General features: G+C 46.7%; 1 protein-coding gene across 1 annotated transcript in view; it reads right to left on the reverse strand.

The window, feature by feature from the left end:
* ATG7 (autophagy related 7) overlaps positions 1 to 13,106 on the reverse strand; it is a 297,775-nt gene extending 284,669 nt beyond the window's left edge. The window contains exon 1 of the mRNA XM_040406900.1: positions 13,005 to 13,106. The gene's annotated coding sequence lies outside the window, so the exon portion shown is untranslated. The remainder of the gene's footprint in view (positions 1 to 13,004) is intronic.
* Positions 13,107 to 15,598: the final 2,492 nt, after the last annotated feature.

Raw genomic sequence — 15,598 nt, forward strand, 5'->3', positions numbered from 1 at the left:
CTCGTGTGAACCCAGCCTAATAGGTGTATAGCAAACCACAGATAAAGCCAATGGAGTATGCCAGATGTACGATACCACCCCCAAGTGGTGTGGGTGGTTTAGTAATTATTTTCAATAGCCCATGTGTATTCACATCAATCGCATATAGCAACCATAATCAGTATGGACTGATGAGAAATAGTTTTAGGGCGATACTTGCGTGCCTGTCCATGGCTAGTTGCGTGGCCCAGTGGTGGTGTCACAGGAATAGGGATGCCAATATTGATTGCGGCATCACGAGGCCCAGAATCTGGTTATGTCCGGCAGGTAGGCAGCGCGATCTTACCGGCGTTACTGCCTTTTAAAGTATTGCTACTTCCGGGTAGGAAGTCACGTGGGGAAACCACCCGATATGAATGCCCGATTGGCGTCTGACGTCAGACGCCGGAGAAGTAAACACGTGATCCGCTGGTAATGATGTGTCGCGTCTGACGTCAGACGTCCCCACATGATGGCTATGCCGGTCAAGTGATTCTCGGTCCCGGCCGGTCACATGATCGTGATATAAATCCGATTGCATAGCATGTCCCAACAAGAATAGGGGAAAACGGAGCCGGAGAAAAATAATAAGATTAATTAGTAGGTACTGTTTATGCATATCCCACTAGGTTAAATCTATGGCCACATATATAGAATATTATAAAGGAGAACCTATTAAGATTGTTGAATACATATCTGTTCAAGTCTGCCAGATTAATCAATTGATATGTCGGTGCCCAATAAATGAATAACTTAAATTATATAAGGGTGATTGGCAAATATACAGTTGGGGTCCATTATAGGAACAAATACCCCCAATATTGATAAACATAATGATATAAGGGATATGATGATCCTCAAAAATAAATAAATAGGACGTCTTAAATAAAGCACGCAAAATCTATGGATTCATTTAGACCCGCTGGTGTGACAGTGTCCAATCTAAAAATCCACCTAGATTCCTTTTGTTTCAATAATTTGTCTAGGTCCCCGCCCCTTTTGGACATTTTAATTACCTCAATCATTGAGAAGTGTATGGTTTTAACAGATCCAGCATGTTTATTCCATATATGTCTTGAAATTGGTTTATCGCGTTTGTTGCGAATATCACCAATATGTTCAAGGATCCGTTTCTTGAAAGTCCTCTTGGTTTTGCCAATATATTTCAGTCCACAGTCACATTGAGCCATATATACCACCCCAGAGGTGTTACAGTTAGCAAAATTACGGGTATGGTAGATGTGATCTCCCTGGCTGTTAGAGAAGGTTTTACCTAAAGATATAAATATGCAGGCTTTGCATTTTCCGCACTTGAATGTACCCACCTGTCTATTAGACAGCCATGTATTTTTTTCTGGAGGCTCAAAGTGACTGTGGACTAATGTGTCGCCAACATTGCGCCCACGTCTAAAGGTTATGGCCCGATTTTCGGATAATACCTGAGTAAGATCAGGAGCAGTTTTTAATAGGGACCAATAACGATTTAAAATGTCTCGGACCTGTTGGGACTCTGAATCATAAGTGCCAACAATTCTAATTGGTTCTGGATCAATTGTTTTCTTGATTTGCGGACGTAGTAAGGTCATACGATCCCTCGAATTAGCCCAGTCCCAAGCTTCATAGAGGCAAGGATTAGGATAGCCCCTCTGTTTAAACCTTTCAAAAAGCTTGGATGCTTCATGATTAAAATTTTTCTTATCAGAACAGTTTCTACGGACTCTTAAGAATTGGCCCTCATGCTGGGCAGCAGCAGGGTTTCTCAGTAGCAGATCTGCTTTAAGTGTGAAGACTGTGAATAAGTACAGCACCACTTTATACCTTGTAATAGAGGTATATACGGTCAGCTGTACGTAGTGGCAATGTCTGTGAGGGGCAGATATTATGGGAACTAAGTCCTGGCAGCATCTTGATAAGGGGTGCATCACACAGAAGAGCAAGATCATCAAAATGGTGGCATCTCCCAGTGAGCCTTCAGTAGGTATTTTGCTAAAACCTTTTAGGCCTCATGCACACGGCCGTTTTTTTTCCCCGTTTACTGGCCGTTTTTTGCGTTCCGTATACGGTCCGTATACGGAACCATTCATTTCAATGGTTCCGCAAAAAAAAACCAGAATGTACTCCGTATGCATTCCGTTTCTCCGTTCCGTTTTAACATAGAACATGTCCTATTATTGCCCGCAAATCACAGTCCGTGGCTCCATTCAAGTCAATGGGTCCGCAAAAAAAAACGGAACACATACGGAAATGCATCCGTATGTCTTCCGTTTCCGTTCCGTTTTTTTTGCTGAACCATCTATTGAAAATGTTATGCCCAGCCCAATTTTATCTATGTAATTACTGTATACTGTATATGCCATACGGAAAAACGGAACGGAAAAACGGAACAAAAACGGAAACACAACGGAAACAAAAAACGGAACAACGGATCCATGAAAAACGGACCGCAAAACACTGAAAAAGCCATACGGTCGTGTGCAATAAGCCTTAGAGTGCTATTAACCTTACAGCTAGTGCCATTTAGACATACCCCTCGAAACCTAGGTGCAGTCCAGGCTACGGGCTCATTCAGAGGGCTGTATGTTGCTTTCCGCTAGGGGTGCACCGAAATTCCGGCGGCCGAAAATGGGCCTGATCCATTTCGGCCGATATTGGTACATATCGGCAGAAAATATGGGGTTTGGGATTTGTGCGGGCGGGCGGTTTACTTTAAGTCACTGCATTTTTATTTTACCTTACAATCGTGACGCTCCAGTAACAACTCTGCAGGCAGAGTGGAGGGCGGCGTAACGTCACTTACTCACGTGACGCGCCTGCTCCGCCTCCTTCATTCATAAAGTGGGCGGAGCAGGTGCGTCGCGTGAGTAAGTGATGTTACGCCGCCCTCCGCTCTGCCTGCAGAGTTCTTACTGGAGCGTCACGATTGTAAGGTAAAATAAAGATGCAGTGAGTGATTAGTCTGCTGTGAGCAGCAGGGCCGGGGCTGTTATGGGTAGGGGGATCGGTCTATGGCACTGCTATGGGGAGGGGGGATCTGTGCACTGTTATGGGGAAAGGGATCTGTGCACTGTTATGGGGAAAGGGATCTGTGCACTGTTATGGGGAAAGGGATCTGTGCACTGTTATGGGGAAAGGGATCTGTGCACTGTTATGCCCATAACAGTGCACATATCCCCCCCCTCCATAACAGCGCCACCCACAGATCCCCCTCTCCATAACAGCGCCACCCACAGATCCCCCTCTCCATAACAGCGCCACCCACAGATCCCCCTCTCCATAACAGCGCCACCCCACAGATCCCCCTCTCCATAACAGAGCCACCCACAGATCCCCCTCTCCATAACAGAGCCACCCACAGATCCCCCTCTCCATAACAGAGCCACCCACAGATCCCCCTCTCCATAACAGCGCCACCCACAGATCCCCCTCTCCATAACAGAGCCACCCACAGATCCCCCTCTCCATAACAGAGCCACCCACAGATCCCCCTCTCCATAACAGAGCCACCCACAGATCCCCCTCTCCATACAGATCCCCCTCCCAGCAAAAATTTGTTCTTGACCTGAGGCTACGTCTGTTTACAGTTTGAGGTTGGTTTTACAACTGTTTCTTGCACTGTTGTTTTGTACAATCACTTGTGTAGGAGGAAGCACCATGTTATATAATATGACTTATTAAATTCATGAAAAAGAATTATTAATAAAATCATTAAAAAAAAAGTATTTTAAAAGTATTTGGGCAAAAAGGCAGTTTCGGTTTCGGTTTTCGGTCAAGGGCATCCTGAATTTTCGGTTTCGGACCAGAATTTTCATTTCGGTGCACCCCTACTTTCCGCATATGGTCCGCAATTTTTTACGGACTAGATGCGGACCCATTCACTTCTATGGGGCCACAAAAGATGCAGACAGCACTCAGCAACTTTTCTTCCGTCCAACAGCCTCGCAAAACAAATAAAGCATGTCCTAGACGTGTGAAAATCTGGATGTTGCACCATTGAAGTCTATGGGTCGGCAAAAATGCGGAATGCAATCTGTTTTTTTGAAGGCACGCTGAACCGAAAAAATGAATGAGCCCTAAACATGTAATAGCACCCTTAAATGGGTCATCCCAGGTCCAGCTTTTTGGGGAGGGGCAGACTGCAAGGAGGCAGTTAAAATAATAATCATTATAAAAACATTAAACTCACTTTCTGGAGCCTCCTCCGATCCAGCCCCGCAGCTGGGCCTCATCATGTGGTCCGTGATCAGATATGAACCGCGTGCATCATAAACCCCTGTGATACAGTCAGTTCAGGGAAGGGAGATCCGGCAGACGACGCACGGCCCGTTTTTCCTGGGTTGATCCCATTCGTGTGACACAGCCCAATTTTTTTTCTATATTGTTTCAATGGTCTCCTTGCAGTTTTCCCCAAAAAACTGGAACTCTTACAAACCCTTTACAGGGAATCTGTCACCAGCGACCTCCCTATGTAATGGTTTGCACAGACACATAGCTGTGGTTCACCTGATTAAAACAGTGGGTTTTTTTCTTTGTTGATCCGAGGCTCCAATCCCAAGTTATGATACTTTTTCTTATTTTGCAAATTAGGCCTTTGGTGCAATGAAGGTGTTACCATTGCTCTTATTGCACCCAAGCTCCACCTCTTTCTGTGGCCAGCCCCTCCCTCGCTGCTCTGCCACTGCCTGGCCCTGTCAATCAAAGCAGTGGATAAAGGGTTGGCCACAGAAAGGAGCAAAGCTTGGGTGCAATAAGAGCAATGGTGACGTCCTCATTGCACCAAAGGCCTAATTTGCACATTAAGAAAAAGAATCACAACTCGGGAACGGAGCCACGGATGAACAAAAGAAAACCACAGCTATGTGTCTCTGCAGACAGCTGGATAAGGAGGTCTCTGGTGACAAGTTCCCTTTAAAAGGAACGTGGCATCAGAAAATGACCTGCTGTTGAAATCACTTTTTTTATATTTAACATCTTTTTAAATCCTTTTGTAATTTTCCATGCCACTTTTTATATTGTACAGTATGCTGTGATCTGACACTATAAAGTGTACATATAAAATCAGAGGAGTCAGAACTCGCAGCAGTTCTTGTGAAATGAATCAACACATATAGGGGATAGTTTATGAACAGATATACACCACTTTTGTGGCATCTATCTGGCGCAGGGTCTGTCGCACGCCATGGTGCGACAAAATCTGCGACTTCTTCCCCACTCACGCCAGGTCCATCTCATTCATCATTTTCTACGCCTGGTGAATGATCTAAATGGAAGACAGCAAGGAAGCGGTCAGTGGATAGAGGCCGGCGCCTCTACATAAATGCGGCGGATCCATCACCAGCTAAAAGGCCAATATGTTGGTCCTAATAAATGTGCCTCGTAATTGTGGACCTGAAAAAAGTTAAAGGACAGATTCCCTTTAAAGAAACTAATTCCAAGCTTCACAATGAGTGGTACGGTATCCTGGAACTGACATTAAGCAATAGGATGTGAGGCAATAGAATAAAATCCCCAGTGTGTGTTACAACACGGACATAATGGTCGAGCCCTTGTGAAACATCAGACACACCACTAAACATGCAAATGTTGATGAACTCAATGCACATGTTCAATTAAATGGACCAAAACTCAACCAATCAAAGCCCATGACTCCGCGTGGCAGATGCATGGCATGGCTGACACTGGTGCCTGCTGACCGTCACCACATGGCTACAGCTTTGCCAGAAATGCAATTTCTAATAAACACAGAACACCTTAAAGAGATTGTCCGACCCTATAACAAATAGTTGCAAGCGCCAAGAGAACGTTTAAAAGGGGTTGTCCAGGCTTTTTCTATTGATGACCTATCCCTCAGGATAGTCATCAATATCAGCTCGGCTGGGGTCTGACACACCCGCCAATCAGCTGTATGGGGAGATGAGGCGTGCAGTGCGCACGGGCCGACTCCTGTCTCTCTTCCTGTCCGCTGCTGATGTTCCATAGACATACAGCAGCAGAGCAGAAAGAGAGAAGGAAGAGGGCACGTGCCCACTGCACGCGCCTTCCCATCATACAGCTGATCGTCGGGGGTGCCAGATGTTGGAACCCCGATGATCTGATATTGATGACCTATCCTGAGCATGGGTCATCAAAAGAAAAAGCCCAGACAACCCCTTTAATTAACTCAGCTTTTGAATGCTATTTCGATCCCATTCCAAGGCTCCCATCACTGGGACCCCCATTCTCCTGATCGGTGAGAGTCTAGGCCAGGGATGGGCAAACTGCAGCTCTCCAGCTGTTGTAAAACTACAACTCCCAGTCTGCCTACAGCTATCAGCCTACAGCAGGGCATGATGGGATTTGTAGTTTTAGAACAGCTGGAGAGCCACATTTTTCCCATCCCTGGTCTAGGCAGTCAGAACCCCACTGATCAGCTAGTTATCTCCTATACTATGGACAGAGGATAACTTTAAAAGGGGCTGTGACAAGTTTATAACACTTTCCCGTTCCTTGCTAAAATTTATTTTGGGGTCGGACAACCACTTTATTCAAACATCTAGGCAGCGTAGGGGAAAAAAAATTCAACAATTTTAACTCACACCCTTTTCGCATTACGATTTGCAACTTTTTACACTTCTCAAAAGTGACAAGATAAGTGTGTGTGGGGAGGCCTGACCGATTCACTACAATGTGTACGACCTCATGCACACAATCGCCCGTGTCTTAATCGCGGCCTGTAAACAGCGGGTCCATAATATACCGGCATCGGCCGTGTGCGCTCCGTATCACAGATCACTTGAATGAGTCAGAAATCCGCAAGATACTGAGAGGAAGTGCTTCATAGAACGTGTTTTTTTGCAGGGCGGACTGAATCTCGTTGGATCGCGGACCCACATAATTGAACGGGTCCGCATCTGCAATCGGCAGGCACACGGCTGGTCCCCGTGCATTTTTCTGGTCTGCAATGCACGGGCACCAGCCGTGTGCACATGTTTGTGTGCATGAGCCCTAAATATTCGTTCCAATCAATGCCTAGTCACAGCAATTTTCTGATACATGGATTACAAGAAGATGAGCCAAATTTATTAGGAAGCCGGTGCACCTTCTTAGACTTACTCCAGGGCATTAAAAGAGTTTTCCTGTAAAAATTACTTTTTTATCTAATGCCCGCAGACTGCCTCCTGAACCAGAAGATTCATACTTACCTGCTCTCCGCTGTGTCCATGTTCCAGTCCCCGAAGTGTTTCATCTGGCACTGCATCGTGACATGGCAGCCAACGACGTGCCAGAACGTGCCACATGTAAATACTTCGGGGACTGTTTATGGTTTCATTTTATATGAACCCTTAAAAACTACAGTTCGTCCCACAAAAAACAAGCTCTCATATTGGTACACAAAAAAAAGATTAAAAAAATATATATATACACTCACCTAAAGAATTATTAGGAACACCTGTTCTATTTCTCATTAATGCAATTATCTAGTCAACCAATCACATGGCAGTTGCTTCAATGCATTTAGGGGTGTGGTCCTGGTCAAGACAATCTCCTGAACTCCAAACTGAATGTCAGAATGGGAAAGAAAGGTGATTTAAGCAATTTTGAGCGTGGCATGGTTGTTGGTGCCAGACGGGCCGGTCTGAGTATTTCACAATCTGCTCAGTTACTGGGATTTTCACGCACAACCATTTCTAGGGTTTACAAAGAATGGTGTGAAAAGGGAAAAACATCCAGTATGCAGCAGTCCTGTGGGCAAAAATGCATTGTGGATGCTAGAGGTCAGAGGAGAATGGGCCGACTGATTCAAGCTGATAGAAGCGCAACGTTGACTGAAATAACCACTCGTTACAACCGAGGTATGCAGCAAAGCATTTGTGAAGCCACAACACGCACAACCTTGAGGCGGATGGGCTACAACAGCAAAAGACCCCACCGGGTACCACTCATCTCCACTACAAATAGGAAAAAGAGGCTACAATTTGCACGAGCTCACCAAAATTGGACTGTTGAAGACTGGAAAAATGTTGCCTGGTCTGATGAGTCTCGATTTCTGTTGAGACATTCAAATGGTAGAGTCCGAATTTGGCGTAAACAGAATGAGAACATGTATCCATCCTCTGATGGCTACTTCCAGCAGGATAATGCACCATGTCACAAAGCTCAAATCATTTCACATTGGTTTCTTGAACATGACAATGAGTTCACTGCACTAAAATGGCCCCCACAGTCACCAGATCTCAACCCAATAGAGCATCTTTGGGATGTGGTGGAACGGGAGCTTCGTGCCCTGGATGTGCATCCCTCAAATCTCCATCAACTGCAAGATGCTATCCTATCAATATGGGCCAACATTTCTAAAGAATGCTATCAGCACCTTGTTGAATCAATGCCACGTAGAATTAAGGCAGTTCTGAAGGCAAAAGGGGGTCCAACACCGTATTAGTATGGTGTTCCTAATAATTCTTTAGGTGAGTGTATATTGCTGTCAGAATATGGCGATGCAGAGGAAAAGTTTTTTTCAAAGACGTATTTTTAACAAAGTAGTAAAACATAATAAAAACGATATAAATTTGGTATTGCTGTAACCGCACTGACCCGCAGAATAAGGTCTTCACATAACATCGTAAAAACAAAACCCCAAAAACCTTGGCAGAATTTCTATTTTTTTCCCCCCCAATTTCATTGCACAAATATTTTTTCCCCCCATTTTCCAATACAAGCTACGGAAAATAACATGGTGCCATTAAAAAAATACAACTTGTCCTGCAAAAGCAAGTCCTTAGACGCTACGCAAACAAAAAAAAAAATAAAAAAAAATGATGGCTCTTGGGAGGCCGGGAATGAAAAACAAAAATGAAAAAAATTACAATAGAAAGGGTTAAAGGGGTTTTCTCATCGCAACATTTATGGCATATCGCTAGTATATGCCACAAATGTCAGGTAGAATAAGGGTCCCACCTCTGGGACCTCCTCGGTGTCCAGAATGGGCCCCCCGAAGTGAAGGAAGAGAAGGTGTGGGCGAACGGCTATTCCCGACAGTCCACTAGCAATGAATAGAGTGGTGGTCTTGCTTGCACCCGTTCCTATCTCCACAAGGGAGTACCCAAAGTGAACGACAGTGCATTGTACCAACCAAAGGGCCCCACAACAATGTGGCAAACTCAGAAACCCATATAACACCATGTCAGCTAGCAGTGCCATGAATATACTCTGCCAGCTTAGGGAGTCCCATAACTTTGTAACAGCCACAAACCCTTCATAACACCCATCAGAATCACAAATATACATAAGACTATGCTCACTTAAAGGGGTTGTCTCACTTGAGCAAGTGGCATTTATCATGTAGAGAAAGTTAATACAAGGCACTTACTAATGTATTGTGATTGTCCATATTGCCTCCTTTGCTGGCTGGATTCATTTTTCCATCACATTATACACTGCTCGTTTCCATGGTTACGACCACCCTGCAATCCAGCAGCAGCGGTATCTATAGTGTACAAGCACAACCACCGCCAATGTATTGCAGAGTGGTTGTAACCATAGAAACGAGAATGGTCAGAACTCTGGCAACTGAAATTTAATGTGGATAAGTGCAAGATAATGCACCTGGGGCGTAAAAACCCAAGGGCAGAATATAGAATATTTGACACAGTCCTGACCTCAGTATCTGAGGAAAGGGATTTAGGAGTAATTATTTCAGAAGACTTCAAAGGTGGGAAGACAATGTAATAGGGCAGCACGAAATGCCAGCAGAATGCTTGGATGTATAGGGAGAGGTATAAGCAGTAGAAAGAGTGAAGTGCTTATGCCGCTGTACAGAACACTGGTGAGACCTCACTTGGAGTATTGTGCGCAGTACTGGAGGCCATATCTCCAGAAGGATATAGATACTCTAGAGAGAGTTCAAAGAAGAGCTACTAAACTAGTACATGGATTGCAGGATAAAACTTACCAGGAAAGGTTAAAGGACCTTAACATGTATAGCTTGGAAGAAAGAAGAGACAGAGGGGATATGATAGAAACTTTTAAATACATAAAGGGAATCAACTCGGTAAAGGAGGAGAGAATATTTAAAGGAAGAAAAACTACCACAAGAGGACATAGTTTTAAATTAGAGGGGCAAAGGTTTAAAAGTAATATAAGGAAGTATTACTTTACTGAGAGAGTAGTGGATGCATGGAATAGCCTTCCTGCAGAAGTGGTAGCTGAAAATACAGTGAAGGGGTTTAAGCATGCATGGGATAGGCATAAGGCCATCCTTCATATAAGATAGGGCCGGGGGCTATCCATAGTATTCAGTATATTGGGCAGACTAGATGGGCCAAATGGTTCTTATCTGCCGACACATTCTATGTTTCTATGTTTCTATGATGGAAAAATGAATCCAGCCAGCAAAGGAGGCAATATGAACAATCACATTACATTAGTAAGTGCCTTGTATTAACTTTCTCTACATGATAAATGCCACTTGCTGAAGTGAGACAACCCCTTTAAGGCCTCTTTCACACGGGCGTGGCGGGAAAATGTGCGGGTGCGTTACGGGAACACCCGTGATTTTTCAGCCCGAGTGCAAAACATTGTAATGCGTTTTGCACTCGCGTGAGAAAAATCGCGCATGTTTGGTACCCAAACCCGAACTTCTTCACCGAAGTTCGGGCTTGGGTTAGGTGTTCTGTAGATTGCTATTATTTTCCCTTATAACCATGTTATAAGGGGAAATAATACATTCTGAATACAGAATGCATAGTAAAACAGCGCTGGAGGGGTTAAAATAATAATAATTTAACTCACCTTAGTCCACTTGATCGCGGCTCGGCATCTCCTTCTGTCTCCTTTACTGACCAGGACCTGTGGTGAGCATTCATTACAGGTCAAGGACCTGTGGTGACGTCACTCCGGTCATCACATGGTCTTTTACCATGGTGATGGATCATGTGATGACCGGAGTGACGTCACCACAGGTCCTTGACCTGTAATGAATGCTCACCACAGGTCCTGGTCAGTAAAGGAGACAGAAGGAGTTGCCGGGCCGCGATCAAGTGGACTAAGGGCTCTTTCACACTTGCGTTATTGTCTTCCGGCATAGAGTTCAGTCGTCGGGGCTCTATGCCAGAAGAATCCTGATCAGTTTTATCCTAATGCATTCTGAATGGAGAGAAATCCGTTCAGGATGCATCAGGATGTCTTCAGTTCCGGAACGGAACGTTTTTTGGCCGGAGAAAATACCGCAGCATGCTGCGCTTTTTGCTCCGGCCAAAAATCCGGAACACTTGCCGCAAGGCCGGATCCGGAATTAATGCCCATTGAAAGGCATTGATCCGGATCCGGCCTTAAGCTAAACGTCGTTTCGGCGCTTTGCCGCATCCGACATTTAGCTTTTTCAGAGTGGTTACCATGGCTGCCGGGACGCTAAAGTCCTTACAGCCATGGTAAAGTGTAGTGGGGAGCGGGGAGCAGTGTACTTACCTTCCGTGCGGCTCCCGGGGCGCTTCAGAGTGACGTCAGGGCGCCCCAAGCTCATGGATCATGTGATCACATGGATCACGTCATCCATGCGCATGGGGCGCTCTGACGTCATTCTGGAGCACCCGGGGAGCCGCACGGACTGTAAGTATACCGCTCCCCGGCTCCCCACTACTACTATGGCAACCAGGACTTTAATAGCGTCCTGGGTGCCATAGTAACACTGAACGCATTTGGAAGACGGTTCCGTCTTCAAATGCTTTCAGTACACTTGCGTTTTTCCGGATCCGGAGTGTAATTCCGGCAAGTGGAGTACACGCCGGATTCGGACAACGCAAGTCTGAAAGAGGCCTTAGGTGAGTTTAATTATTATTATTATTATTTTTATTTATTTTTTAACCCCTCCAGCGCTGTTTTACTATGCATTCTGTATTCAGAATGCTATTATTTTCCCTTATAACCATGTTATAAGGGAAAATAATAATGATTGGGTCTCTATCCCGATCGTCTCCTAGCAACCGTGCGTGAAAATTGCACCGCATCCGCACTTGCTTGCGATTTTCATGCAACCCCATTCACTTCTATGGGGCCTGCGTTGCATGAAAAATGCAGAATATAGAGCATGCTGCGATTTTCACGCAACGCACAAGTGATGCGTGAAAATCACCGCTCATGTGAACAGCCCCATAGAAATGAATGGGTCGGTATTCAGTGCGGGTGCAATGCGTTCAACTCACACATCGCATCCGCGTGGAATACTCGCCCGTGTGAAAGGGGCCTAAGAGCCTCCATAACACAGTGCCAACCTCTGGAATCTTCATAACGCTATACCAGCCTAAGGAGCCTAAACAATACTGTGCCAGTCCAGTGAACCCTCATACCACTGTGTTGGCCTAAGCAGCTTCCATAACACTGTGCCAGCCTATGGAGCCTAAATAACAGGGTGCCAGCCTAGGGAGCCTAAATAACAGGGTGCCAGCCTCGGGAGCCTAAATAACAGGGTGCCAGCCTCGGGAGCCTAAATAACAGGGTGCCAGCCTCGGGAGCCTAAATAACAGGGTGCCAGCCTCGGGAGCCTAAATAACAGGGTGCCAGCCTCGGGAGCCTAAATAACAGGGTGCCAGCCTCGGGAGCCTAAATAACAGGGTGCCAGCCTCGGGAGCCTAAATAACAGGGTGCCAGCCTCGGGAGCCTAAATAACAGGGTGCCAGCCTCGGGAGCCTAAATAACAGGGTGCCAGCCTCGGGAGCCTAAATAACGGGGGCCAGCCTAGGGAGCCTAAACAATGGGGTGCCAGCCTAGGGAGCCTAAATAATGCAGTGCCAGTCTAGGGAGCCTAAATAATGCAGTGCCAGCCTTAGCAGCTTCCATAACACTATACCAGCCACCGGAGCCTCTATTAACACTACTCTAGAATACTGCATGACATTTCCCATCACGTATTAGTACGGACTCATGCTCCCTTAGGAGTCAGCCAACCCCCCCCCCAACCACAGCCGCACGATGTGTGAGGCAGCAGGGCTGACACAGAAGGAGGCGCCGCTCATTACCAGTCTATAACGAGCGCAGTCACAGGACCCGGCTCATAGCAGCTGACAGCAGCCTGGACTCTGGGCTGCTTCCTGGTGTACTGCTGTCACATGACCTGCAGCCGTCAGCTGACAACGGAAGCACGAGTGGGACAAAGAGCTAATGACCTGTGCGCTGTGTGTTGAGTGCGGGTGTTTTCCCACGTGACACATGGATTTTGCCGCTCACCCAATCAACACCTGGGTCATTGGTGACAGGGTGAAAAAAAGTAAAACCGCAGTGAAAGCGCTCCCCCTACTGGCGGCTGGAATTATTGGTCTTGTCAGTTATAGGACAGATGATCAGAATTGGTATCCTAAATTTTTCTTTTTTTCTGAACAGTTTATCCAAAAATCATAAACTTGGCCAACATTTTTTACAGAAAAATTGGAAAAGAATAACTATGAATGAACTGTAAATATTCAAAGTAATACATTTGTAAAGGTCAGATACTAATACAGTGAACGTCAGCAGCATTAAATTGGTTATCGAAGACTGGATAACCCCCCCCTTACAATGGCCGGACCTGCGACACTGAGCATACTTACCTGGTCCCAGACGCCGATTTCCTCCCAGATCGCTCCACGGCCGTCTTCGCATCTCGCCTATCTGCAGAAAACAACATCTGTCGACAGTGTGGGGATGGGGGTTGGGTGTAGCCAATAGCAGGCTGTGGCGGTGACCTGCCCACTTGTGCCACGTGTCGCGGGTCCGGGCATTGTAAGGGGTGGTATCCAGTCTTGTACAACCTCTTTCAAGGGGTTCTCCAGGAATTAAGCAAATTAAAATACTTAGAGGGGTTGTCTCATCATAGACAATGGGGGCATATCGCTAGATATGCCCCCATTGTCTTATAGGTGCAGGTCCCAGCGGAACCCACACCTATATCGGGAAGGGAGCCCCGCAAGGTGGTGGATGTAAGATACAACCAATCCGGCTCCCATAGAAGTGAATGGGAGCATACCGTGCATGACCGGCCACCGCTCCCATTCACTTCTATGGGCTCGGCGGAAATAGCCGAGCCAGCGCTCGGCTATTTTTGCTGGCCCCATAGAAAATGAATGGAGGGCGGCTGCGCATGCGCAGTGCGCCCTACTTCACTTTCGTGGGCTCTGTCCTCTATATAGGTGAGACACACACCTATAAGACAGTGGGGGCATATCCAGGGCCGGTGCAAGGATTTTTGCCGCCCTAGGCAAGATAAAAATTGGCCCCCCCCCCCCCCCCCCGGCTTCACTGAGATCTGTGGATGCCGCACTGTTATGGGAGGATCTGTGGATGACGCACTGTTATGGGAGGATCTGTGGATGATGCACTGTTATGGGGGGATCTGTGGATGACGCACTGTTATGGGGGGATCTGTGGATGACGCACTGTTATGGGGGGATCTGTGGATGACGCACTGTTATGGGGGGGATCTGTGGATGACGCACTATTATGGGAGGGGATCTGTGGATGACGCACTGTTATGGGGGGATCTGTGGATGACGCACTGTTATGGGAGGGGATCTGTGGATGATGCACTGTTATGGGAGGAATCTGTGGACGACGCACTGTTATGGGAGGATCTGTGGATGACGCACTGTTATGGGGGGAATCTGTGGACGACACACTGTTATGGGGGGAATCTGTGGACGACACACTGTTATGGGGGGAATCTGTGGACGACGCACTGTTATGGGGGGAATCTGTGGATGACGCACTGTTATGGGAGGATCTGTGGATGACGCACTGTTATGGGAGGATCTGTGAATGACGCACTGTTATGGGAGGATCTGTGAATGACGCACTGTTATTGGAGGATCTGTGGATGACGCACTGTTATGGGAGGATCTGTGGATGACGCACTGTTATGGGAGGAACTGTGGATGACGCGCTGTTATGGGAGGATCTGTGGATGACGGACTGTTATGGGAGGGATCTGTGGATGACGCACTGTTATGGGAGGGATCTGTGGATGACGCACTGTTATGGGAGGGGATCTGTGGATGACGCACTGTTATGGGAGGGGATCTGTGGATGACGCACTGTTATGGGAGGAACTGTGGATGACGCGCTGTTATGGGAGGATCTGTGGATGACGGACTGTTATGGGAGGGATCTGTGGATGACGCACTGTTATGGGAGGGATCTGTGGATGACGCACTGTTATGGGAGGGGATCTGTGGATGACGCACTGTTATGGGAGGGGATCTGTGGATGACGCACTGTTATGGGAGGATCTGTGGATGACACTTATGTCATCCACAGATCCCCATAAGTGTCATCTACAGATCCCCCATCAGATGCATCAGTGTGGAGGGAGGAGGCAAAGACACTCATGGTGGGGCCCGTTGCAGTGATTCTACTCTAATACACCGGGCCCCGCCGCAGCTGTTAAGTACATTCAATCTGAATGGGTCCGCAATTACTGTACTTACTGTAGTACCTTATGTATAGCATTAAGATGGCGCAGACTGGCAGCTCCCTCCTCATGCGCCGCCTGCCTGCTTATCTCACTTTATGAATGAACAGGCAGACGGGCAGGCGGCGCATGAGAAGGGAACTGCGGCAGGCGGCGCATGACCGAGGGAGC

This window comes from Bufo bufo, chromosome 9 (genome assembly GCF_905171765.1).
Source record: "Bufo bufo chromosome 9, aBufBuf1.1, whole genome shotgun sequence".
Classification (NCBI taxonomy): domain Eukaryota; kingdom Metazoa; phylum Chordata; class Amphibia; order Anura; family Bufonidae; genus Bufo; species Bufo bufo.